Below are 26,229 nucleotides of genomic sequence, written 5' to 3' on the forward strand. Positions count from 1 at the left end.
GTGTCGCACATTCCGTCAGAGTGACAAAAAGCGCAGCTGCCTCCTGAGTGGACGACGCTTTTCTCTGCCAGCCAGTCGTGATTAATAACTGAAGCAAATATGGACAACGTGGCAGGGAGATACAGGTCATTCTTGTCTGTGAAATAATCTTGTTCAAAGAGAAACCAGATACAAGAGATAACGGCTTCTCACGAGACGCACTTCAGGCAGCGCACGCAACGCGACATGTGAACACAGAGTCCCACTTAAGAGAAGCACATTTAGTTTGGAGTAATGGAGAATTGCATTGACAGTTTTTTTTTTTCATTCTCATTTTTTTGTTTTTGATTATATATACTCACCTTCACCTTCATACTTTTCTTTCTTCTCTTCTATCAGCAGTTTCTTTCTTCGCCTCTGTCCCTACGCTCCATACAGACCTTTTCCCTGCTCACCCTTTCCTTTCTTCCCCTCCCTCTCTTCCCTTCCTTCGTCCCTCTCCACCTCCCTACTGCCTGCCGCTCCCTGACAGCTTGGGGTGTGTGTGTGTGTGTGTGTGTGTGTGTGTGTGTGTGTGTGTGTGTGTGTGTGTGTGTGTGTGTGTGTGTGTGTGTGTGTGTGTGTGAGAGTGTATCATCCGCTGTCGGGCAGAGGCATCATCACATCACATGGCAAGCTGGGTGTCTGACCTTGCCCTGTACTTCCCGGGATCCGCTCTGCAGCCCGGCTAATCCAGCTACCGTGGCTGGCTGTGGAAATGTGCTATTTTAATTACCAAAGCGATGTATTTTAATCCCACTAACTCAATCCAACGGTGGAAAGCAGTCGTAATTATTGTGTGTGGGGTGTGTGTGTTTTTGTGCGTATTTGTGTGTTTCTGCAAATGCAGAATTTTGTGTATTTTCTCCAGTCAGAACTGTGGGGGAATTCTCATTCAAAGGATGTTGGACTGAGCAGCAGAGCAGAACCAGCAAGGACAGAGGACGTCCTTAAAGCTAAATTTGCTCTTTAACTGGATCCTGTGATCTAAATACACACATATGGGCACTAACACAAACACACACACACACACACACACACACACGTGTCCACGACGGGCTCGGATGTTAAGATTTAAAGCGGGCCTGTCTGTGGTGTCTCCCGGTGAAATCTTAAACTGAGAAGTAAACACAGGGAAACCAGATGGCCACTGCTCTCGGATCTGCCAGTGGCAGCCAGAAAAAGATCCGTGCGAGCAGACAGAAATGATTTACGTGCCGTATCTCTCCGTCCGTCTGAGTTGTTATGAGCTCCATATCAGGGGAATGTTTTGCCTTTACCAAGTTATATGGCTATTCAATTTTCCAAAGTTGATAAAACAGTCACAGGAATTTGGTGGCTACCAAAGTGTCATTGGTGAACGTCACGGCTGAGATGATGATGAGAAATGTTTTTGTTGTAAAACTATTATCTCATGTTTTATGTGATGGAGGGCGGCAGTCGAAGCTGCTGTTATAACCACTCTTGCTATCGTATGTGGGTGATACTCTTTAATGCGATAGATAAACCTTCACCGCCATCAGATCTTGTGATGTTGAAATGGTTTTCCATACGACGTGGCAGAGAGCCTTTAATACAGTTCCTCATTCCTACGTCATTTCACATGCATAGAAATAAAAGAAAGGCCTGGTGAAAAGGCTACAACCCCCCCAGCCTTTGCTGAAGTATTAAAGTTTTATTTCACTTCGTAGTGTCTTTGAAAGGCCCTTGTTCCTTTGAGTTCTCCATTACGATGGTTTGGTGTTTCCTCCAAGTCACAGTGTGAGGCCTGTTTTCTCAGCCCAGACGCCATTTTGGCTCTGGCGGAGGTCTGTGTTTTTCATCCAAGCGCTCTGTGACAGAGTGTAATCAAATCTTGGTCTCCTCCTACACGGGACGCCAGACATCACCCTCCGTCAGCCGCAGGAGATTTGTAGGCTCATCATGTTTTGGTCGAAGCAAGTTTTCTATATACCCGCTGCCAGAGGGGAGGCGGATTGGATGTGGATGGAAGAAGATGGTGTTGATGGTGGTGGAGGAAACGTATTAAATGCAACCCCCAGCAGTTTTCTTAGCCCCCTTGTTTAGTTTGGAGAAATCCCAGAGTGGTTGCCACCTGCCATGGTGATATATATGCTGAATTCCTCCGTCAGGAGAATCATCCAACGTCTTGATTTGTTAGGTTTCCGATTACTTTCTGAGGTTTTTTGTGTCTCTAACTTTTTAAGAATTCACCACCAAAGAACGCATGGAAAGTGTCACCACTATAAAACTCCACCATCCATTCTCAAAGGGCAGGTCCATTATTTTGTTTTTTATATTAATCTCTAGCTTCTCAGTGGTGTTCATTATCAAATCCTAACCTAGTGTTTTTGCATCAAAATGCTATTTTCACAAGCCCATCTAAAAATGTTTTTGTGACCTGAAGTAGGTTTCTGCATGACAAACTTCTACACAAATATACATATATCTTTATCCAGAGTCAGTGTATTCAAGTAACTCAGACAGCGGGCGGCATGCTCACAAGCTCAGCAAAGTACTGCTGTGTAGACGCCATGGTATTATGCATCCAAAAGTCACACAATAACACAAACCAACTAACCAATCGAGGGAGCGGTAGACCAGCAACTCCTGTCTTCATCAAATCACCAAGACTTCTTTCACAAAAACAGTCATTTTACTTTGCAGTACTCAGGAGTAAATGTACAAACCCACTAAAAAAATATGAATCAAGCCGTTTCAGTTTTCCAAAACGTCCAGACTTGGCTCAGCTACCTTTGACTGAGCCAGTGCTAACGTTCACATTATTCATAACCTTACTGATTAGCTTACTTTGGTAACCCTGAGTCACTGCTTTTTGCTAATGGCTGAGGGTGCGTTCACATGTATTTTTTTTTCCGAACAGAAAAGAACGCAGTTGGACCCACCTTTTAATCTGAAAAGTGCAGCATGAATTGGTGGCACCTTGGAAAAACACTCAGTAAAGCCGTCAGTGGCCTGCCAGAACCATCGACACTTCGGAATAGTGTTGATCGATGAGTCTAAAGTGGCAACAGCGACCATGCAGTGATTACGCAGGTCCAAGTTGTCTGTGTTTACGTCTGCGCTGTGTGGGTGGACCCACACCAGTTGCGCAAGTGTGACTGCACGGCATGCATCTGTTCGTATCGTGCGTGCGTTTCCTTGCGTGGGCGAGCGAACGTCGACTCACTGGCTGAGTGTCGTAGTGGTTGAGAGTACAAACTTGGCCGGCACATCAAAAGCAGTGTGTCACGTTGGAGCGGCTTTACTCGCTCTCTGAACTTCCCAGCATTTCAGCTTGTTTACAGTGGCACATGCCAAGCCTCCCCTCCATTTGAAAAGCCTTCACCATGTCTTTAACTCCCTCCCAAAGGGACCCCCCCCCCCCCCCCCCCCCCCCCCTCCTGGGTATACAGCCTGTCAGAAACACAAAAGAAGAAAATTGCCATTTCTTTGCTTCAGGAGGTGCTGTGTCTGATTCTGTTACTCTGCTGTTTGTTGTTTCTTTGCAGAAAATTGACAGACTTCTTGCGGTTTTCACCCTTTGTCTGCCGACTGCGTATGTGTGTAGCGGCAGCCGTGGATGTAAGGTGGAGGACAAAAACAGAAGCTGGTCTGAGCTTAAAATCAGATGTTAAGTCCCTGAGCGTTAGAGTGAACATCCACATGGCTCAAACAACAGAGGAAGGCGAGAGCAAAACAGGAAGAAAGAAAATTGCAAGAAAGTATTTAAGTACGAGAAAGAGAGGATAAATCCTTTTCAAGTGCAGGAGAAAGTTTCACAGGTTGGCGTCTCAAAAGGCCTGGGAGAAAGACCAGTGCTCCATGGTGGGCTGTGCCCCCACCTCCTGATGTTGAAGCCCTCCAGACCTGTACGGTTATCCAAGCTTTCCAGGAAGCCAGGGACCGTGCTGGGGTCAAACCACCTCTGCCGGCACAGGATGTGTTAGAACAGAGAAGTAGAGAGGCAGGAGAAGTCATTATCTGTGTGGAGGTCAGATCTAGAAGTAGCCAAAGGGGGGTGGTTGGAAAAGAACAACGTATCACTGGGATAAGTTTTGGGTTTAGGAAAAGAAAGCAAACTGCTGACGCGGGGCAATTATATTTCCTGTTTGATAAACTCGTGTTGTATTTAGAGGCTTTGTCCCATTGTTTTCACTGCAAATAAAACAGTGAATTGAAGAAAAAAAGATGCATGCAAGGCCAGGAGGAGGTGTTTTGCTTTCCTCTACATTTTGATATGTGGAAATGGAGATGTTTGTACATGCCGAAATATTACTACACTCCTCTCTCTTTCTTTCTCTCACAAACTCCGTCCCACGTACAGTCCCCTGTTGCGGTGAGGCTTCCTCGGGTTGAAAGGGGGCTCCCCTCGTTGGTGTCGCAACCTGGAGGGTGATGTTTACAGCGTGGGAGTGAGTGATGATTACAAGAACGGAGGGAGACAGGGAGGGGGCATTTCCGCCCCCGTGCCCGCCCCCCCCCCACCATGCCAAAAATGCAGCACAGAGGTCATTAATATTGTAATCCAGTATCTCCACATTGTAATTGTAATCCTGCCACGGTTACACCTCCAGTGCTGCATGTCAGTGTGCTCATGATAAGTTGGGTCTCAGGATGAAGGATGTCGTGTGCTGAACGGATCTTAAAGTCCTCAGAGATTTTGGGCTCTAAATATAAAACTGATTCGACCTGGATGTGGCTTGGATTGAAGTAAAACATGATCCGATTGGACAGGACCCGAGTAGAACAAAGTGTATTAGAACAAAACAGAACCGAAAAAACAAAACACAGCCACATGGTCGCTTAGTTGCTTTTGTTTGTGTGCCTGTTCTGCATTTGACTCAGAGGACACAGAGACAAACAGTGCACAGAAAGCCTGATGAATGAAGTCATATTTCCTCTGATGAAAGAGTTCTCTTTCATCCGCCGAGGTGGTACACATGGAATCTTTCTTTTTCTTCTTTTTCTTTTTTTTTTAATAACTCTGGCCCCATCAAAAATAATTCACTGGAAAGTTGTCAGTGTTTTGCCTTATTTACAGCCTGCAATTAACTTTGTTTTCTGGGAAGGGTTATGTGCCTTGTTTTATATTCTTTACTTTAATACCTTAACATATGCACATATAAATGACGGTTTGCAGACCTCACACACACACACACACACACACACACACACACACACACACACACACGCACGCACACACACACAGATTGGCATGCATGCTGCACTGTCCCAAGTAATCCCCAACAGCTTCAGTTTATCTCAGAACAGCTTCCAGGTGCACTCAGCTGGCACACATTCCTGCAAGACGCAGAACATACACCGGCGTACTCATGTTCAAACACACACACATACACACACCTATGTATACACGCCGGCATACAAGCACACACACACACACACACACACACACACACACACATGTCATCCAGGAGAGAGGCCTCCCTCTTCCCTAACAAGTCATTTCACCCTGCCTCTGTGTGTAATCCTCGCCATATCTGACAGAAGGATCCTATTGTCACTGAAAACTCTGAGGCTCTTTCATGGATGCCTAATGATGTTTTATCACGCTCTGGGCATCATGTTCACATTTCCCTGCATGTTGAAAAAAAGATTTAAAAAAAAACGTAAAAAAAAGAGAAAAAAACACCTCACTTCAGAATACTTGTGTCAGTTAAAGGGGTGATTGATATGCTGTCTTCCCGACTCCCACCATCCCCCTCTGTCTCTCTTCCTCTCTCTCTCTCTTTTCAAGATCTTACATTTTCACTAAAGTCCCCTTCTCTCTGTTATCATTCCACCAGAGGCTCTCAAAAGGAGCTTTGATATTGAAAGCAGGCTTGGCTTGAAAGGCAAGGGTTTAGGGGAATGTAAATGCTGGGGGTCTTTTTAAAGGAAAAGATCTTCCAGTTAACGAACACCTCACGCTCTGGCACTTTCTGCATCGCCGACTCTTCTTCTTCTTCTTCTTCTTCTTCTTCTTCTTCTTCTTCTTCTTCTTCGTATGTGACAAAATGGAGATGAAGACCGGATTCATGAATGTCTTTTTATGCATTTGTATGGATTTAGGTCAATTGAAGTTGATGAAATATTCTGACACATACTAAGGCAAAAACAATATCAAAAATTTAAACAAGAGCTTCTGTGACGATGCTGAACTATATTCAAACTCAGGGCCGTTTGAAGTAGAGCGCTTAAATCTCTACTGTATGTTAAACTATTATTTGGAATTATCTTTTTGCGTGGAACATTTTTAGTACACAAGGGTGTCCACCATGATGTAGAAGTTTAGTATGTTAAAGAAGGGATTGTGGTTGGGTGAGCCTCTGGTTGTGGTATGTTCTCTGATGAATTTACCATGTTCCTGCCACTAGTGTCTGCAGTACTCAGTGTTGAATGTTAGGAGAAAACCTCACCAGTGACCAAGATATTTCAAGATGTCCTCTTCCTCTCCAGACAGGCAGGCAGCTCCCATCGTGGTTACGATGTCATCTCTGGTCAGATTGACGTAGCAGTAGTCAAAGTGTAATGTACTTGTCAGCCTGTGCAGACCTAGCACATCAGTGATGGTGCCCTGCTGAGAATCCCTCAGTGAGCGTCTGCTGGAGCTAAGAGACGGCATCCTACGGTTATCCTCCGTCCCTCTCCCAGTCTCTCTCTCTCCCAGTCTCTCTCTCTCTCTCTCTCTCTCTCTCTCTCTCTCTCTCTCTCTCTCTCTCTCTCTCTCTCTGTCTTTCTCTGTCTCCTTTGAACCCTGCCAACACATCACATTCTTCCCATCCAGGCTTCCCCCCTGTGGCTCGTGTTGCTACTTCAGCTCTCTGCCATCCCTGCCAACTGCTGCTGCCCACAACAAGCACAGTCGACCAGTTTGTCCCAGCCTGCTCTCTTACAGCTCCAAACTCTTGTGTTTATATATATATATATATATTTATTTGGAGGTCAGGAAAACAGTAGTAAGAAGGAACATGTCCCTGAAAGAAAATAAAAACACACACACTGTTTCTCCCTGCCCTCTCCCGTACATGGCCTTCTTCAAATAGCTCCGCTCCTCACTAATGAGCCCCTGGAGGCTTGCACCCAGCAATCGCTCTCTTCAGACGCCATTACGGCCAGTGTGGCTTCAAAGAGTTGGGCGAAACCATCGCCATAACCGGGGACCGCTACCTGCCTGGATTGCTTTAGACATCAGCAGAACCTGCAGTTTGCTAATGGGACTGAACAGACTGGAGAACAGGAGTCGTGGGAGCTGTGGAAGTTCATATCCTGAAGTCTGGACTCCCTTTTTTTTTTTCCTTAGATATTTGCTTTGATGTCTCAGTTGATGTAGATTTAGATAATGGGCCGCGCTCTGACTACATTGTTAAGCAGTGTTTACTTTCTGCTCCTCTACTCTGTTCTACTCAACTCTGCTTCATTTTTCATCGCCGTTATCAGCCTCCGCCCAAGGTCACCGCTCTTGATGCAGATAATTCTATGACTAATTAAAAACTCATCATCTCTGTGATGAAAAGATAATATGATTTTTTTTTTTAAATCATATATAGACTATAAAAAACTAAAGGCAAAACTCTAGCTCTAGCTAATTTGCTGGTATTCTCTGCCAACTGACGGGACGTGCACCTGCAAATGTCAAGTTAATGCAGCCGGTCACCCATCAAGCGGGTTAAATTAATGCTAGGCAGCGAGGTGGAAGTCCCAGTGGTAGCTGTCTCTCCGCCAGCCCCGGTGAGGTTTTTCTTTCGGGGAAGGCTGAGGGGGGTACGAGGGCTCTGATACCCCGCTGTCACCCGCTCGCCTCCCGCTGCATCTGGCAGGTGTAGGACCCACGGGAGCGCTGGCTGCACTCGTCTGGCCCGACAGCTCCACAGGAGCTGTCAGTCTGCCCGGCTACATCGCTGCTCTTTCTACGGCACTGATGTAGACCTTAAAGTCAAACCACACACAATGCTGTAGTGCTGTACTAGACAGTGCTGTGCTACACTAGCGCTCAGGATCTACTTCTTACTTATACTGAAATCACAACATGATTTTAAATGCACGTATCTGAGGTAGTCCTTGAAAGTGAAACTTTCTTTTATTTGCCTTAATTGTTATTGACAAAATATCTTTGCGCACCTGCATGTGTAACATGTGCGTCAAAGGGGTAGTTACCTTATATTATGACGCTGTATCTACCTGATGAAGATCATTTAGTAGAAACCTATATAAATAGCATTCTTATTCAAACACCAAATTATTAGATATTTATTTATTTATTTAATTATTTTTCACACCAATACCATATTTAACGTATGCGTTTTTTTAATCCGTTGTCCGATAAAATTCATTATGCACAGACACCTTGCACACTGAGTCTGATGCATTTTACTATTCATTGCGGAAATTTGCAATATGGGACAACACTAAATGAATTACGTCGGTGCAATAGACAGCGGCAGGGTTAATGAATAAATGACATTAGCTAAAAGCTTTTGGCTGTCTAGAGAACAATTACTGCTGTCTAATCTTTTGCACATCCTTTGTTTTGCGATCATCCCGATGTCGAGCTGTTCTGCAATCACCTGCCACGATTTATCTTTAAATTCTGCGACTCCGTAATGTTTACTTTGTTCGCCGTGAAGTGCTGGGAGACCGTTGAAAGAAGTGAATCTGTTTGGTCCATTTTTGGACAATGATAATGGCGCTAGATGGAAGGTTCCTACAATTCATCCCGAGGAGGACATGGAGGTTTGTGCCAAATTGCATGACAATCTATCAAATAGTTTTTCCCACACATTTCACTCAAAATCACAAAAGTCAAACGGTCATAGTGGCACTAGAGGAAAGTTCAGAGAATAACTACATTCAGGCGAAGTCATCATCTGGGAATCATCTGTACTAAATTACATAGCAATCCATTCAGTAGCTGATATTCCAGTCCGGACCAAAGCGTTAGACTGAATGACAGACACTTTAATCCATGAAGCCAAACCGCTAGCATGGCTAAAATTGAGGGGAAAAAAACACTAGTTAAAAATTAAAGACAATACTTCATTGAACTGCACTGTGCTACTTTGTAGTCTGCGGTCAGATGTGCTAAAAAGCATGCACTGTTGTAGGCTTATCAGAGACCAGCAGCAAGATATTTAATGCTGATGGAAAACTGGTGGTTCACCCTGCTCTTAAACTGATCTCTATTGGTGTATTTTAAAATAAATCCAAAGTATGATAGTTCTAAATTGACATTGCCCTTTGCACCGTTGGCCAGATAAGTCATCAAGGATGCCCATCTCCAATCTGTCTTCGGCCCTCTAAGGCCGGCTCGTTGAACGGATACACCCGTTTTTCAACAACGGTTTGTGTATTTCCCGCCGTACTGAAGAGGCAATTTCCTTTGCAGCTCAAGTGGCAGTTGTCTTTTGCCTCCTTGTTCAATTAGAGGGGAGGGGGGGTGGGGAGGAGAGCTGGAGGGCTGCAGTAATACTTCTGGTCAAAATAAAAGCTTTTTGCGGAGACATCATGTCATCCATCTCCCAGTAAATGATACATCTTCCTCTTACAGCGGTCTGAATGACCTTGTTTGTGTGGCCCTGTTAGGAGCGAGAGAGACTGCAGGAGGGAGTCTGGAAATGAGGCTGGTCATTGTCTGGAGATGCAGGCGGAGAGATAGAGGCAAAGACAGAGAGAGAGAGAGAGAGAGAGCAGCGGTCTCATCTTCGACCTGCTGCACTCATCGGGGAGGCACCGTGGCACCTTGCATCTGATTAGCCAGACACTCATTAGACCTGACCTTGGATCACAACATTACGAAACGCCATTGGATTTAAAAGGAAAAGAAACACCGTCGTATCATGTGAGGGGCGGCAGCAGGTATTCCTCCCATAAACATTTTCTCAGAGAATTGAAGTTTGGGTTGGAAGGAAGATTAATATGGAGCGAGGAGAGTGTGCCAGCGAAAAAAGAAAAAGCAGGCTAGTGGAATTTAATGAGTTTTGTGCGTCGGCTGGGGAGCCCGCTCGCGCCACGCTAATTACGCTCTGTAACGAACTGAGATCTGGGGAGCATCGCAGGAAGACAAAGGCTCTGAGCAGTCCAGCAGCAGGCGGCAAGACAAAAACAAAAGAGCTGCATTCACACATTTCAAGCCCACACGGACAGATAGAACTAATGTGAGAGACACAGAGACGGAGGCATGCTCTCAGTTTTTTCTCCAAACCCTTCCCCGGTTGCCCCCCCCCACACACACACACACACACACACACACACACACACACACACACACACACACACACACACGTTAAGGGTAATGAGATGGAGCCGGAGATGGAGAGCTTGAACCTGACAAACGAGCCTCTCTATTAGGCTCGCCGGGCACGTGGCGCAGACTCCGGTGGTAGAAACTAAGTTGTGCAGAGACGGCGGGATTGTGAGGATAATTAAATCCACCTCTGTTGACTTCATGCAGTTCCAGCTCTTTAACTAGATAAACAAATACCACATACACACACACTCTCGCTCAGAAAAGAAAAAGAAAAACACACATTAGAGGCAACACTGCCCCCTTTTGAGAAGGAGTCCAACTGCAGCATTTGACGAGGAAGTCCCAGCTCTTTCCTTCATTAAGCTGCCGGTGCCTGCAGGGAATCTAATACTCTTCCCACGCCACAGCGCACAAACAGCAAACAATCAGGCTGACTTTCAACTGTGACTTTCAGCAGAATGAAACTAGCCTAGCGTCCTGCTCTCCAACTCTCTCTCTCTCTCTCTCTCTCTCTCTCTCTCTCTCTCTCTCTCTCTCTCTCTCTCTCTCTCTCTTTCTCTCTCCCTCTCTCTCTCTCTCTCTCACATACCCTTTCAACTTGGAAGGAGAATTTGCTTCTGGCACAGTTTAAATGAAACTTGCCCTCTCACCGATGGATTCTAACCTTTAATATTCTGGCCCTTTGTTGGCAGGTGTGTATCCAACTTTCATCTTGCGATGTGTATCGCTACCACCCTGTGGCTCCAACCCCCACTATGAAATGTTAGTGTGTTGCTCTGCCCAAAGCCCAAGGAGGAGGAGGTTGAATTTTGACTTTGACTCATTACTGTGTATTAATCATGCTCTAGCAATTTCAACGTTTCGCCAAACTCTGCTCTCGTGTATTGCCTCAACTTACATCATACCATTGAGTATTGCCAGCATGCGACGGCGTTCAGACTTCATCAGGCCATTGTTATTTTTCTGTGTGTTTACCATGCCAATTTCATTACAGCCGAAGCAACTGCGGACCTCGTCCTCAACCATGCCTCCCTACTCTCGAGTGGACTCTCTTCCAGCTGATTTTCCCGTGCGGAAAAGTCTCGTAGCCCCCGTCTGCATTCCTTTCCAATCAAGCCGGCGTCATCTGATTCCAATTACTCTAATTATAGCAGCCGGGGATGTTGTGCGAGAGGAGGGCGAGGGAGAGGCGGAGAAGTGGAGAAAGAGAGTAGAACATGGCGAGCCTTCACACTTTAAGAGAGCGGGAATGCAAGTGTAGCCGGGCAGCCTGGAGGTAAATTCAACAACAACAAAAAGAAGGGCTTCACGGCAACAGCTGCGAAGATTTTAGTTCAAACACCGGTCGGTAATGGTGGAAACACATGACCGCATAATCGTGCAACGCGACACTCAACAAGGTCAGGCTCATGGAAGGACATGGGTGTTGGTAATCTGGTAAAAGGACATATGACAAGTCATATGAAGTCATGCTTGACACCTGCAGGCCCCCGTAGCAATCTCTGATATCAATACACAGAACCACACCGTTCACACGCTAGCGAGCTGCCAGTGCTGCGGGTCATCTCGATTTGTTTTCACAGCCGACTGGTGCCAGGCTGCCGAGCTGCCCTGTTTTTTAAGACTTGTTTGGGAGGGTAAACACATTTCTCTCTCTGTGAGTCTCTGATTCCCTCAGTGCCTGTCAGCGCCTCTGCACCGGCTTTCCACCCGTTGCCTCGACACCATACAGCACGGAATCATTCATTACGTTCTCTTTTCTTTAAGCTCCTCGAGCGCACGCATTTCTCACATCACGTTTTGTTCCACACGAACATCATGTGAATAAGTTCCTATAACACATGCGTGTACAAGTACACACACACGCACATTTCCTGATCATCTGACAGCTGAGGCATCAAACGGCGGGCCCCGTTAGTAATGCAGACGCTCTCAAATTAAGAGCTCATTAGATGCCGTCCGGATAACACGCTGATGAGCCAAGGCGGTTTGTTGAAGGATTTATAGAGAGCAGGCTAGTGTCTCCTACTTTACGTCGGTGTGTTTATTGTGCAGTCTTGTGCAATGGGCCTTAACGTCGCCGCCTAGGGCGCCGTGTTATTTTTTTAGTATCATTTAACTGAAGCCACAGACGACACATGTTCACTCGCTGACTCAAGCAGGAAGATCTACACTACTGTAATCATCGGGGGTTTGACCACGATGAAGTCCTCTTGGATGGCAACGATTAATGATGGATTCATTATGGAAATGCTAAAAACCTACAGGGACACATTTGACAGTTAATTATCGGGAGACATAAAGCAGGTGTGGACATCCGAGGGTCTGATTCATTTCACCTTGCAAGTGATTTTTCTCTCACTCTCGACCCGCGATGACCGCTGGATGAGGTGACCCTCCTCCATCGCGCAGGGTGTCTCGTCCTTCCCTCCGTTTCCCTCTGTCCGTTTCTCTAGAGTCCAGAGTTCACTCACTCTGTCATGCTGTCATGTGGACACTGATGTCCCTGTCTCTGCTGCCAAGACCCATGACATCTGTCTAGACTTGTCTATGCTGTTGGCTTACAAACCAGGGACTTCCGTTCCTGATTACCCAGCAACCATCTCTCATGCTTTCCTTTTGTCCCGCCTCCTGTTATCTTTACTTAATTTCACACACAGATCCCTTCTTCTCGAGCGCAGTTGCATTGTGGGATCAAAGTCAAAGAAGTCATAGGCTTGTGATGTCCTTATTTTATTTTTTTACCAACGCATATACCTGCAAAAGTAGCCACGACTTGAGTGGCATTGTTCACATATTCGTCTGTGTACCGGGATGATTTAAAGGTTTAACCACTAGGCGGTAGATCAGGGCCACTCATCCCTGTTTCACACCTGATGGTCTTCTTTAAGAATTTTGCATTAAGCATAATTAAAAGCAAATATATCAGAGGATTCAAGAACCCTGCGGATTCAATGAGTAGTCCTACATCATAAGAAGTTCCAGCAAACTAAACTCAAAAAATCAATAAAAAATACAGTCCCTTCTGGTGCAAAAAAGAATTCAAAAGGTTTCAAGATGTGTAAGAATGTGGACAATGGTTCTGTGATTGCAGCTCATTTGTCAGTTGTTACTTTTTTAACTACAGATTTATTGCTACCCTCCGAGCTTCCTTCTCCCCTCTCACTCTTTCTGCACTCCTCCCTTCATGGCCTTCCCAACTTGTGGGAAAAAGAGCAGACTTCTCTTTCTTTCTCTTTTGTTCTGTTTCTCTCTCTTCCTCCCCCCATTGTGTCCCTCCCTCCCCTCTCCGGAAAGAGGAAGCCCGTGAGGAGAGCTTTCCAAGTTTTCATGGAATGGGAGTGATGAACTCGGTGGGACACCCAGGGTGGGTCGTTACTTTGCTTCCGCTGTATCATTAGTGTCCATAACAAACACATTATCTCCCGCTGAACCAGCCCTCTTCCAGGCCATTTAGGGTGAGAATTAGAGTGTAACAAGCAGCCGCCCCCTCTATATAGGTCATCTACTGCTAATGACGCTCGCGCTGAAATACACACCGAGGGGATTGGGTTTGGGTTCGAAAACTGTTCTCTTCTGTTTTTGATGGGTCAACAGAATCACTTAGCAGTGGGAAATAACCACAGAGGATTTTTTTTTGTTGTGTAATGGTTGCAGGTTAGGAACGATTAAGCTTTTATCACCCTTTGGGGTTTTGGTAGTAGCAGCTGTATGGCTAAGAGGCATTTCCCTTCACTGATTCTTAAGCATGTAACAACACATGCCCCGCAAGGAATTGTTGATAATGTGACTTCAAAGTGAGTACATGTATTTTATATTAACTTTGTCGTGTGTGCGCGAGTGCGAATGTGCACCTCTGTGTCTGTCCGTCTATCCTCATCTATAATCTCCCAAACAGCTGGACCCATCAGCCTAATATTTTGTTGTGCTCATTTATGACTTTACGCTGAAGGACCTCTCGTGGGTGCAATGATTCATACTTCTTGAAAACATGTTTTTTAGACTGTTTTGTACCGTCATTGACTGCTGAATCCTCACTTTAGTTTGGACTCTTGTTTCCATTACGCATAAAGAATTGTTCCTCGATTGATTTGCATGCCTTGGTGAGACAGTTGCATGTACGCAGTGTATCGCTCAACAAATTAAAAACTGCTGTATATCTGTTTATCTACAGCCTAAATGATGCATGAGACATGCGAGTGTCTACAAATTGTGGTTCGTATACATTCATCAAACATTACAGTCATTGCAGACACACCTGGCGGAGAGCCGCACTCTACTAAGTGTACTTTTCTATTTTTAAATGTAGTTATGATACAAAATAAAAGTAATAATACCAGAAATATGTATGCAAGACATCCGCTTTTTTGCTATAACTGAATAGACACCAGCATAAATCCATTTTTATTAAAGAAGAATAAAGGCTGGCGCATAGAGACACCACATTAAGCGTAAGAACGCTGAGCAGTGTCACACGTTCTACCTCTGCGTAATACATGAAGGTCAATAAGACAATTTATTCATTCATTTATTTTTGCTAACTTTGACGTGTCATATTGAAAATGATTCAGTCATAACCATATTGTGTCAAGGCCACTGCATAATAACGGAAGTATTTATGTTGAAGTCCAGAATGTGAATGCATGCATATTAACGAGGGCCCCAGAGGCAGCTGTCAACAGACGGAAGCTAAAGGGCTCCTGTGTACAACACATGGATGATGTGTAACGATGTGGTGGTCTGTCAACACTGTCTGGTTTTCTGTCATGTTTTCAATAACGTGTGCATTTTTTAATTTTCTTTTGTTACAATTTTTGCCACAATCATGAACACATATGGTAGAAGCTCATTTTATTGAGATTTAATTGTGGGTACGTTATGGACTGAGATGCTATAAGTAGTATTACTTTGCTTGTAAATGTGATGTTATTATATAGTTAGTATTGTCATGTTAACACCTCATTAAACCAGTATTGATGACCCTTCTGTCACCTCAAGACAACATATTGCATCGTTTCCAAAGAAATATATTCAACATGTTATTAAACATATTGTGCAGCTATCGGGGAGAAAGTGACATTAATGAGCATTTAATCTGTTCTGCTCAAAACAATTTAAGCAGCTTGTGTTTAAATGTGTCTGAGAGAACACATTAAAACCATTTATTTTGGAAATAAATATTCAGGAATTAATCGACTTCTATTAAGTGCGGATGTAATTTTGTTTTTCACTGTTTATTTAACAACCAGCAGCATCAATAACCTGTGTTTTGTGACAGACAGGGAGCTAATTCTCCACATCAGAGTTTTGTAATTGAAAATCGTTGCATCAGTTCCACCGCTGAACCTGACTGATGTCACATAAATGTTGATTTGTTCTGAGTGGCTTTCCCTGCACAACACTTCCATTATTGCTTTTTTTTTTTTTTTTATTACTTTTGTTGTTGCTGTTTTCCATTGAGAAATAATTCTTTAATATATATTTCAATATTTCCCCAGCTCTCGCCTGTGCCGCGTTGTCATTCCTCTGCGCGGATGTGACAGCGCTAAGGCGAGGCATTCCTGCCGCGGTTAGACATATGACGCTCACAGCGCGGTGTAGTTTCACGTGGCAGCCTTAGTGTTCCCCGGTGAGCACTGGCACATTAAGGAATAACAAATGAGCCCATGACCCAGGGTGGTTACTCAGGGTGTGTTTGTGGAGCAGGCAAACAGCGTATGCCATTTGCTGTGCAGTAGATTCATGAGTGCAAATTGCATTGTGCCTCCATTTGGAGAGCAGGTGATGGAGTGTGGAGGGAAACAAAGAGATTGTCACTCTCCTGGTTTGTGATGATGCCGCACCACTTTAGAGAAGGACCCACACATCCTGCCTGTCATCTTAACGCTGAATCTGACGCGTCAAACACACCGTATGTGTCCGCTTTTTAAACTAGATCGGAGCTGCTCCATTGTGTGCCGGCGCTCGTGTGTTAGAGAGCGTTTTGAGCGTGTGTGAAAGTCTCGGATGCATGCCGAAGTGCACGTGACTTCCTCCCTGTCCGTGAACTCCCATCCTCTGACCCAGCTGGTTCTGGGTTGAGCAGACATGTGTGCGGGGAGACAGGGGGAAGTCACTTAACATCCACAAGCAACGGCTCATTTGAGCCTCGCACCGTCGAGTTTACACGCGTGATGGTTTGATGATGCGGTGAACCCCGTCGAGGGCAGCTCAGAGGGTCGTCCGTGGCGACGCTCTGGCAGCAGCGTGCGTTGAATGAGACGGCCGCCCTGAAGTGGAGAGGAGAGCACGCTGGAGACACATTTTAGGAGTTTAAGTGCACAGGTCACATATATGTGAACCGATAGGAAGAGTTCCCAACCTTTTGTTGTTGCTCTACCAGGAAGGCCCACTCCATAGATGAGACAACTTCAAGGAATGATTCCTGACATGTCAATCCATACTAGATGTAGTGATCCTGCAGCTAGAGATGTTTAGTCTTTCCTTTTTTTCAGTAGATTTGATTAAATTTGTGTTTAAACATGCAAAGTATCAGCCTCACATTAATGTGTGATCCTATTTGTGTGTTTATTTTCCACCTAAATGCAGATACGTGGATTATATATACAGACCCCCACAAAATCATTTATATTTTGTCACGTACCCCCTGTGGTACACAAACCCCTGGTTGGGAACCACTGACCTGCAGCACATGAGGTGTGGGGAGAGCCCTTTAAAGTCCATGGCTGTCCAGCTCCACTGACTATAAAGACACAGACCAATGCTTAGTGGTCCACCACTTCCCAGTGGACAAACAAAAAGCAAAACAATAAAACAGTTTTTTGTGAAACTGTTTATGCTTGTTTTTTTTTCGTTTGTAGAACCATTTTGAGGAGTTGAACTCGGTACTCACACATTTGACTTTATAGTTCGAGAATCAAAATGACCACTCCTCCGCATCCAGTCACCGACATGAATGGCACTGCCGGGTGTGAAGTGGACGTTCATCATGTGTGCTGAACACATAGCAGGAAGGCTGTGTGAGCATGTTGGCCCTCGATAAAATCAACGCGCCCTCACAAAAGTGGTCGAGTGGATTGTTCTTTTCAAAGCATTCATTTCCACAAAGCCGCCATGGAATGGAAGGCGGCCTTAGAGTCCCACAGGCTCTCCATGGACTCGAATTACATTTCCCAGGTGACATGGGGGGTGGGGGATCCTCCACCAAATATCAAAGCATCATTTTGGCACACTGCCCCGTACAACAGCTACAGGATGTCATGTGTTGAGTTTGGTATTCTATCTCGTCTCTGCCCCAAAGTAAACAAGCGTGTGTTCTCGGCTATGTGGACGACATGGAAAGAGGGAAATGAGTGTTATAGTGATTTGAAAAAGAGAGGTTTGAACGGTTTCCTCTGTTAATGGACGAGAGAGGCAGGAGAGAAAAGAGGTTGGAGCTCTTCTACAGAGCGATCGGTAATTTACAGATACAGTGCATCAGCCCACAGAGATCCACATGATGGTCAACAGTGTAAATTAAACAGCTCACCGCCATTTCCTTTGAACGCCCCCGTCCTCCCATCCAAACCATCACCTGCACCCTCCGCCTCCACACGATGTCAGCCAGGAGGAATTCAATCTCAGAAATGATATCATGAAAGATGCATAAGACGGAAAAATGCATTTACCCCGGCGACAACACAATGAGCTGTTGTTGCAAACGCCTTAATGGAAAAATATGAAGGTTACGCTGATGAAAATGTATTATGAAACTGGGAAGACATTTGTGAATGTTGCCTGCTCGTGAGCTGAGGGAGCGCGGCCGAGGACGTAACCACAGCTTATGAGGACATTTTTTTCTTATGTTTCTGCAAAGGCGGGATGAATTTGACTTGAAGTCCTCGTGGGAAGCGTTGCAAATCTTTGCATGCACGTGTGCTGCCCACTTATACTATGGATGCATGAGTTTTGTCTCCTTTTGCTGGAGCACAGGGGTAAGGCGATCGTGCCCGTCTTCCATGTTAATAATGAATTTTTGATACGAGCTCCACATGAAATTTTAATCTCTGGAATATTAGCTCACCGAGGGAGAGACAAAATCAAATCAGGGGGGTCGTGATTAAGCGGGTGAAGCGCATATCGACCCATTTAAATTCACATTAACCTGGCATCAAAATGTATGAGCCGTGACACTGATGGCAGACATAATTTAGTGGTGTTAAGCCTGTTTTGCAAAGCAAAAGATATGATCCCTTCATCATACATATGTAAAAGAGGGAAAATGACGCTCGGTATGGTAGATGATGCTCAGGAATATTAAAGGATGGCTGGTTTTTTTTTCTTTCTTTGATGAAGAAATCTTTTGAAAATACCTAAAAGCATAATGAATTCCTCATATTAACAAAGCCTTACCTCTGCAGCCAAAGACTAATGTAGCGTATTTCTCGGCTAAACACCGCCATTGCTGCCGGAATATTATTAAAAACACATCAGTGAGCCCCAGTGTTGCACTCAGTGACCTTTTATCTCATTACGATGAGCATGAGATGGAATTAAGTTGAGTGTGGGTCAATCTGGCATCCACCATTCTGGTGCTGTAAAAACTCACCAGAGCACCAAATGTGTGTTAATCAGCCGCTGAAATAAATCCCCAACAAATGCACTATTTGCTCTTGAGTAACATTTGCTGAACAAAATCCCAGCATCCTGCTGTATGAGCAAAAAGTTGTTTTTCACACTTTTTAAAGATGAAAGACTTGGATAGGTACAGACAGCTTAGGGAAGTAACACGTTGTTGGTTTTGGTCTTTTCATGGGATTGTTTGACAGAAGAATTTCTTCTTCTTATTATTATTATTCTTAAGAATAAGAAAGTGATGAGATCAAACTAGACCCATTGCAAAAACGGGCCTGGGTTGTAGAGTTGGGGGCAAGTTGGCCTTGCTCTGACCGCACCCATCTTTGATCTCAACCTACGTTTTCATCGCAACTACACAACTGTACAGTTTTGTGAATGCGTCTTGAACGATCGTGTCACAGTCTGTCCACTGACAGACATATAAACGTCTTCTATGGTAGTTCCAAGCTACAGCAGGTGTCTTCAGGACCAAGTTTTGCCACGAAGACTCGCACACAGACTTGAAAACATTAGCTGTGGGGCTGGCAAAGATGCAGAACAACATCAGCACACGTTAACTTATTCAGTGTTCGGAGCTGAAGTGGTACTCGATCTTTATTTAATGGTGGTGAGCCACAGAAAATAACACTTGAGGTCTCACACCGTATCAAAATTCATATCAAGGGTTTGAACTTGAATGTGCTCCATGCAGCCCATGATCCCACCTGTACCTTTGCTTCAATTGACATGCAGCGGCGTAGTTAAATCCAACATGTACATACCAAACACCGGTTTTCTGCCTTATCCCGGATGAATATTTCACCAGCGACGCCAGCAGAGAGCAGGCCCAGCTGAGAGAGTTAGTAAAACAAAGCCCCACCACTGTGTTAGCAAACTCCGGGGCTCAATAATGTATCACCCACTTTTGTTCCTTACACAGCATCTATCATCTCAGCATAACACAAAGGAGCGAGAAAGCCGTTTTCCATGAGCAGTAATAAGACAAAGATTGACTGTGTGTGTGTGTGCAGATCACGTATATGTGTGTGTGCGTGTGTGTGTGTGTGTGTGTGTGTGTGTGTGTGTGTGTGTGTGTGTGTGTGCGTGTGTGTGTGTGTGCATGGCTGCGAGTTTGTGCATGTAGGAGATGCAGTGCTGTGCGGGACCGATGTGCGTAATTATGCGAGCGAATGAGTGTAGGTCTTAAAACCTACCTAAACACCTCAGTGCCTCTGGGCCGCTAGGACACACTTAGTTGTCATTGGCTTGGATTGCACTCATGGGAAGCATTCCATGGCTGAATAATGTGATGTATTAAGCTGTGCTCTGCAGCAACGTATGGTAATTTCTACGACTTTTATGTAATCGGCTAACATTGTATTCCAGCCAAATGGAAACGCTGCGTGAGCAAGGTGAACCTCTAATCTTGCTCCTGCCCTTCATGTTCCGCTGATTTTTTTAATCTTTTGTATCTTGTGACAAAACATTATTAAAAATTATATTAAGAATAATAATAAATTGTGTGCCCTGTGACAAACTTTGAATTAGTTTCTTGAAAATGGTGCTGAGAGGTTAATTAATGGACATATGGTGCGTGCAGGATCTTGTTGAGCATCCTAATGTGAATGAAATGATCAGGTAGCTTACACTGAGGATGATGACAGATCAGGAAAGAATCTTCTGAGTCTGATCTAAATCGTTTTCTCTCCTGTGTTTATGACTTAAGAATGGGTAATATTTCTACGTTCGTTTAAAACATAATTTTTCTCACAGTAGGGGTTGATTTAACATAAATCAGAAGATCAAGAGGGAAACTCATTCATTTAAAAAACCCAAATATCTTTTCTGGGAGCTGCAATGCTGTCTGTGTCCTATAACTTATCTTCTCACATCCTCTTGAATATATTTTCTCGTACAGGTTTTGATTCTTGTACTTGTAATGCGTGTCACATTTGAACAGAAACATAACTCCCTCTCAAATCACTACAGGTGTATGTGCCAAGGTGATTACAGCAATGCCAGAAAATACGGCTTAAATCACTTCCTTAAGCACTGACAACTGTCTGCCCACACAGGATGTCTTCATTGTGAATCTCGAACCCCCGCCAATACCCGTTTATCGCAGCACTAATAAAGCAATGTTTAAATGACGTTGATTTGGGCTGTTTGTTCAGACGTAATATGGTAATTGGATTGAAAATGGCCGCCCTGGGTGATGGCTCCGATCCTCCGCCTCACAGCCCTCTGTTTCCAACAGAAGGTTTGAATCAGGGATGTGGATTTTGTCAGCCCCCCCCTCCTCACGTGTTACCAGCTTGCGCTCTCGCCACCTTTCTTTTACTCCATATCGTGCTGTTCTGTGACTGAGCGCCTGTAGCTCGGAGACGTTTGTGCATATGTTGGATTGTATCGCGCTTTAGTATAACTCAGGAGTGTTTGTAGCCTCGATCACGTGTATCTCTGCCAATAAATGTGTTGTTTTACTATTTTTCGATAGAGCTTACACAGAGGGGGGCCAATGAGCAAAAAACACGACCTGTCACATTTAACTGTGTATATTCTTAGTCGTGGCCAATACAGGATTGATTAAAAAATAAATGAATGTAATTCCTCCATCAAACTCCCACCATGAAGCCTTGTATGCTCTTGTATCATCGAGCCTGCTGCAGCTCGGCTCTGTATCTCCTGCGAGCGGCTGCGTCAGTGGACAGAGGCGGGCTCTGATGAGGACACGCTGTAATGTGAAGTCTCGGCCGTTGATGGGGTTTGAAGCCGAGTGTCACGACGGGGCTCGCAAACCGACAGAGCGGCAGAGTGTTGAGAAAGCGCTTTGACAACAGCCTCCACAAAAGTAGCGTGATCCTGCAGCCCGCTCGTCAGTGGCAGCAGTAAATGTGGAAGCGCTCATCAAAGGGCAGTAAACTGACCAGCTGACTAGCCGGCTGTTAGAATGACGCCTCCTTTGTTGCTACCTTTTTGACTCCGAATTCTCCGGCTCCTTGCATATTAAACTTTTGACGTGAGCTGATGCGCTCATACGCTTTCTCCTTTCATCCAACTCCCCAATCCCGCACCCCTCTCCTCCTTCCCTCCACTTGGTCGGCCCGCTTGTCTTCTGAATGCTTTTCCCCAGACTCAGGCTCCCACAGCAACATCTGAGTGCAGATCCTCAACCTGTATACAAGAGGCACAGGAACTGGCATCTGCAAACCTGTCAGCAACACGTCCTCACAGCAGCACGGAACCCCCATTCTCTCTTCATTTAATTGCACTCCTTCAGGCTGCTGGTTAGTCACACAACAGGCCAGAGTGGCATACCTGTTGGAAGTGAGTGGTGCGGTGTTAAACGAAGGGTTGGCATTGGGTATACGCTAATACACATGCGCACACGCCCTCGGAGGGCAGCGTTGAGGAGCAGCCGATAAGAGCCTGCAGAGCCAATTATACAATGCAGCTCTAATGTCTTGAGCCAGCTAAACAGATAGAGGAGGAGGAGAGGAGAAAGAAGGGTGGAGGAGAGGGTAATGATGGGGTAGGAAGGACAAGTGGGTATAAGGTAGCGGGAGGAAGGGAAGACAGAGACGGCGGGAGGTCGCTCAAGAAATAAACTGTTGACAAAAAGTTGGAGAAAGAGCGGCTATGGAGAGGTCAGTGGTATGAAAAGGGGAGAAAAGAAAGACAGAATGGGGTAAAGGAAACATGAAAAAAGAGAGTGAGGGCAGCTCCGAGCCTCAACGTGGCGTTAGATGCAGTGCCCCTGGTCAAGACAACGCATCTTTCCGGCTAACTTTTATTATCAGTTCAACGGATACAGCCCTGAGAGCCCCATAGGCAGAACGTGAGACTTCTATCGGCTGACGTCTCTTTTCCCTCAAGCGTTGTCAAAGGCAACAAGGGCTCCCTTTAATGTGTTATATCTGCCTGTCATGTCAGCTTGTCTCCCTCTGCGGCTTTCTCTCTCCTACCTTTTCACTCTTTCACCTTTTGCACTGTGATCTATAACTCCTATTTTCTCTTCTTCCTTTTAAACATTTTTTTTGCTTAACCCAGATCACCGCCATCTTTTTATTTTTTTTTCCCTCTCTGCTAATACTCCCCCCTCCCCTGTAGCATAGTAATGTTCTCAGAAATTACAGTGAGGTAAACAGAGCAGGGTGTCGAAATGAAATAACAGCTACAGGGCTGTCAGCTCTAGCGAGCGGGCCATCCGTCAGCGCGAAATGACACGTCGCCCGCCTCCCCCCTCTGTCACACACACACAGTTGGGTTCCTCCTGTCCTCCTGGTGGCAAGGTGAAGGAATTATGCTCATGAAAGGCGCTGCGCAGCCTGGAGCCTTTCCATTAGCCCTCTACGACACCGGTCAATGGCGAGGGGACGGACACAAACGCCCTCACTGACACAAAGCAAAAAAAGAAACCGCCACAGCATTACATTGTATAGATTCGATGGAACAAACGCACACGCATAATTACCCTGAGATGGAATATGTACACACACACACACACACCTTAATTACCGTTTTGTTCATAGCCTGACAGCAGAGCGTGTGCAAAGGCTGACATTAAAGGAAATTAAATCTCCTTGTGGAATGGGGCGGCCCATCTCACCTCCCGTCAGAATGCTCCCATTCCCACTCCCCCACCGTAACCTTCTCATTTGGGTATTTAGGGCTTTGTGGCGCGGAACGTCATCAAAGAGGAAACTTAGCGAGGCGGCCGTGTGTAGATGAGGCCTCCCCACGATAATCCCCCAGCAAACGGAGCCCTCCGCTATTAGGCCACGCGCACGAATTACCTCGCCGCGTCCGGTCGCGCCCCTTCACCGCGTGTATCGTCACATGCTTATGGGAGACGGTGCCTTCATTCAAAAAGCACGCGCTCGCGCACACACACACACACACACATAAACTCTCCTATCATTGGCTTAACCCAGTGACTAGAGTCAGTCAGTTAACTCTTTGATCCAGACACTCCTGTCTGCATTGGAATACGAAGCGTGTTGACATAATCCTGAAAAACATCGCCTCACAAAACCGATGAAACTCAAAGGAAGGCACAGCTGCACGGCTACATACACCAAAGGGACTTAGAGAGTGACACGTGTACAGTAGTTTTTTTCTTTTTTTTACGGGCAGATTTAATTAAGCCTCATTCACTGCCAAATCCTGTGTTATACAAACTCTTGTGAGCTTTTTCTGCAGCACGTAAATGTGACAAACCTGCAGAGGAGGGAGGAGTGCAGTTAGTCCCAAAGTTGGGTAATTGAGTTCCTGGTTAAAGGAGAAAGAGCTGCAGTTTTTCACATCAGGCATCGGCTTTCTCCCAAAGGCTTTAATCAGATCAAACATGTCCTGTCAGATAAGACGGCTAATTACTCAGGGGAGGGACCAGTCTTCTCCTCTGACAGATGGAGAGATGGAGGCAGGACGCTGGTGGAGCACTTCCTCTTCTCTTCCTTAACCTCTTCCTCCGTCGTCAGCGGAGAGCAAAAAAGACGGAGTGAGGCGGTGTCGCCTCTGGCGAAGCACAGAGAGTCTGTAAAGATTCTCAAAGACAGTGTTTACATGCAGGCGGCAACTGAAGTATCTCCACAACCCCCTACTGAGAAGAAGACAGACTTCAGTGCTGAAGTTGCTGTTTACAATACTGCATATGTGTGTGAGAAAACATCGCTGAAAATGCCTGTTTCTGATCTTTTTGAGGCATTTATTTGACGCTGAATCAACTGAACTCAAAGTAGTGCTAAACAGTTATCCATCTGTCTTTAAAACAGTGTTATAGTTATGTGCATATTGTTCATTTTCTTTGGGCAAAAGTCAGTTAGTTCTTCAACTTGACCGTACTTACCCTGTAAAGCGCTTTGATGAACAGTGTGCCTACGCAGGCATGAGGCTGTTTAAGTGTTTTATATAGTTAGATAGCGAAGATGCATGTGTTTGGTAAGTAGTGAGTTAAATGAGACTTGGATCATACTACATGTGGGCATGTGAGAAAAAATGTGTCTTTTTCAAAATACCACGGGCTGATGATTGATATGCTAATGGTCATTTTGTGGGTGAAGTATTCCTTTAAAGTTTATTAGACTATTGACAGATCCATTTCATACTATGGATTATAATTACATTATTGTAATAGATGTATGTCTTGCTAAATAATTGTAATTTATTCAGGATACATATAGTTGCCTTCCTTATTATTACATAACAGAGCCCAACTATTTCACAGATATTGCCCTTCTAAATGGCGATGGCCCCCCGCTGCTCACATTATTGATGTAAACTGGATTAACATTCAGGGTGAGAGCACATTCTACTTTTCATTCGTTGCATTAAATACATAAATGGTATGAAGTGCAGTTCACCATGGCAGCCTCCAGTCACCCATTCACAGTTCTCCAAAAGATCAACGGCTATTAATTAACTTAAAGTTGAATACATTCTTTTGACTACCTCTTAATTTATGAATAGATTATACAAGATGAATCCTCTGCAAATACCTGTGAAAGGGAGTGTATGTAAATCCATTTCAAATGTTGCAGTATTCACTCATCACATTATGCTAGCCACCAACCACAGCATGGACGCCTTTTTGTAATATTGCTTTTTGCCATTGTTAGCTTTAACCAGCTGGTCCTGGCTGCTGTCGGATGAAAGGTTTGGAGATGTGGATGTTGGATAAAGAGGAGATGTGATGAACGAGAGCTGGTGTCGGATCACAATCAGGCATCATAAAGATACACCATCAGAGATAAGGATGGCATAATGTAGCTTCATGTTTAATTTGGCTGACTTGCAGCATAGATGGATGGATAGATGGTCGACTTTCGTGGTGGCTCCCTGGCACAGTGTCTGATTGACTGGCGGTACCGGGGCTGCTGTTTCCAGCTGTTCCTACAGTAGCTAGCTCACAGGGCCCTCTGATACCTCAGGCTCAACTCACCGCCAGCTGTGCAGCTTCACCTAGCTAGCAGCAGCCCTTGGGCACAACAAGGAAAACGCTTTTGCTGTACGATACACACTACACAGCTTTTCACTCTCTATTCCTCGTTCGACATAAATGTACAAAGAGTAGAATTTTCCAACACGTTCTCACTCCTAAAGTCAAATACCAATGCTTGGTCAGAGCGGCTGATACTGACTCACCGAGGCATCCTTTAACGTCTGTATGATAACTCCAATGCGTCGGCATTAGACGGTCAGAGCAACTGACGTAGTATAAAGAGCGAGAAGTCCGCGTAGAGAGGAGGTCGGGGTCGATGGATGGGTCAAACAGTGTCTTTATCTGCGTAGACCTTCTGCCTGTATTTTGTCTTTTCATGTTGTTGTGTTCAGGACGTTTCTGGGTGTTTCTTTGCCCCCCGCTCTGCTTC

The 26,229-nt window shown here is 45.1% G+C and overlaps 1 protein-coding gene across 4 annotated transcripts in view; it reads left to right on the forward strand.

The window, feature by feature from the left end:
* Window positions 1–26,229, forward strand: part of rbms3 (RNA binding motif, single stranded interacting protein) — a 236,651-nt gene that overhangs the window by 140,041 nt on the left and 70,381 nt on the right. The gene's annotated exons all lie outside the window — the stretch shown is intronic.

The sequence above is a fragment of the Cebidichthys violaceus genome, unplaced genomic scaffold (genome assembly GCF_023349555.1).
Source record: "Cebidichthys violaceus isolate CVI_PGR_0920_01 unplaced genomic scaffold, fCebVio1.0.p SCAF_16, whole genome shotgun sequence".
NCBI classification, from domain to species: domain Eukaryota; kingdom Metazoa; phylum Chordata; class Actinopteri; order Perciformes; family Stichaeidae; genus Cebidichthys; species Cebidichthys violaceus.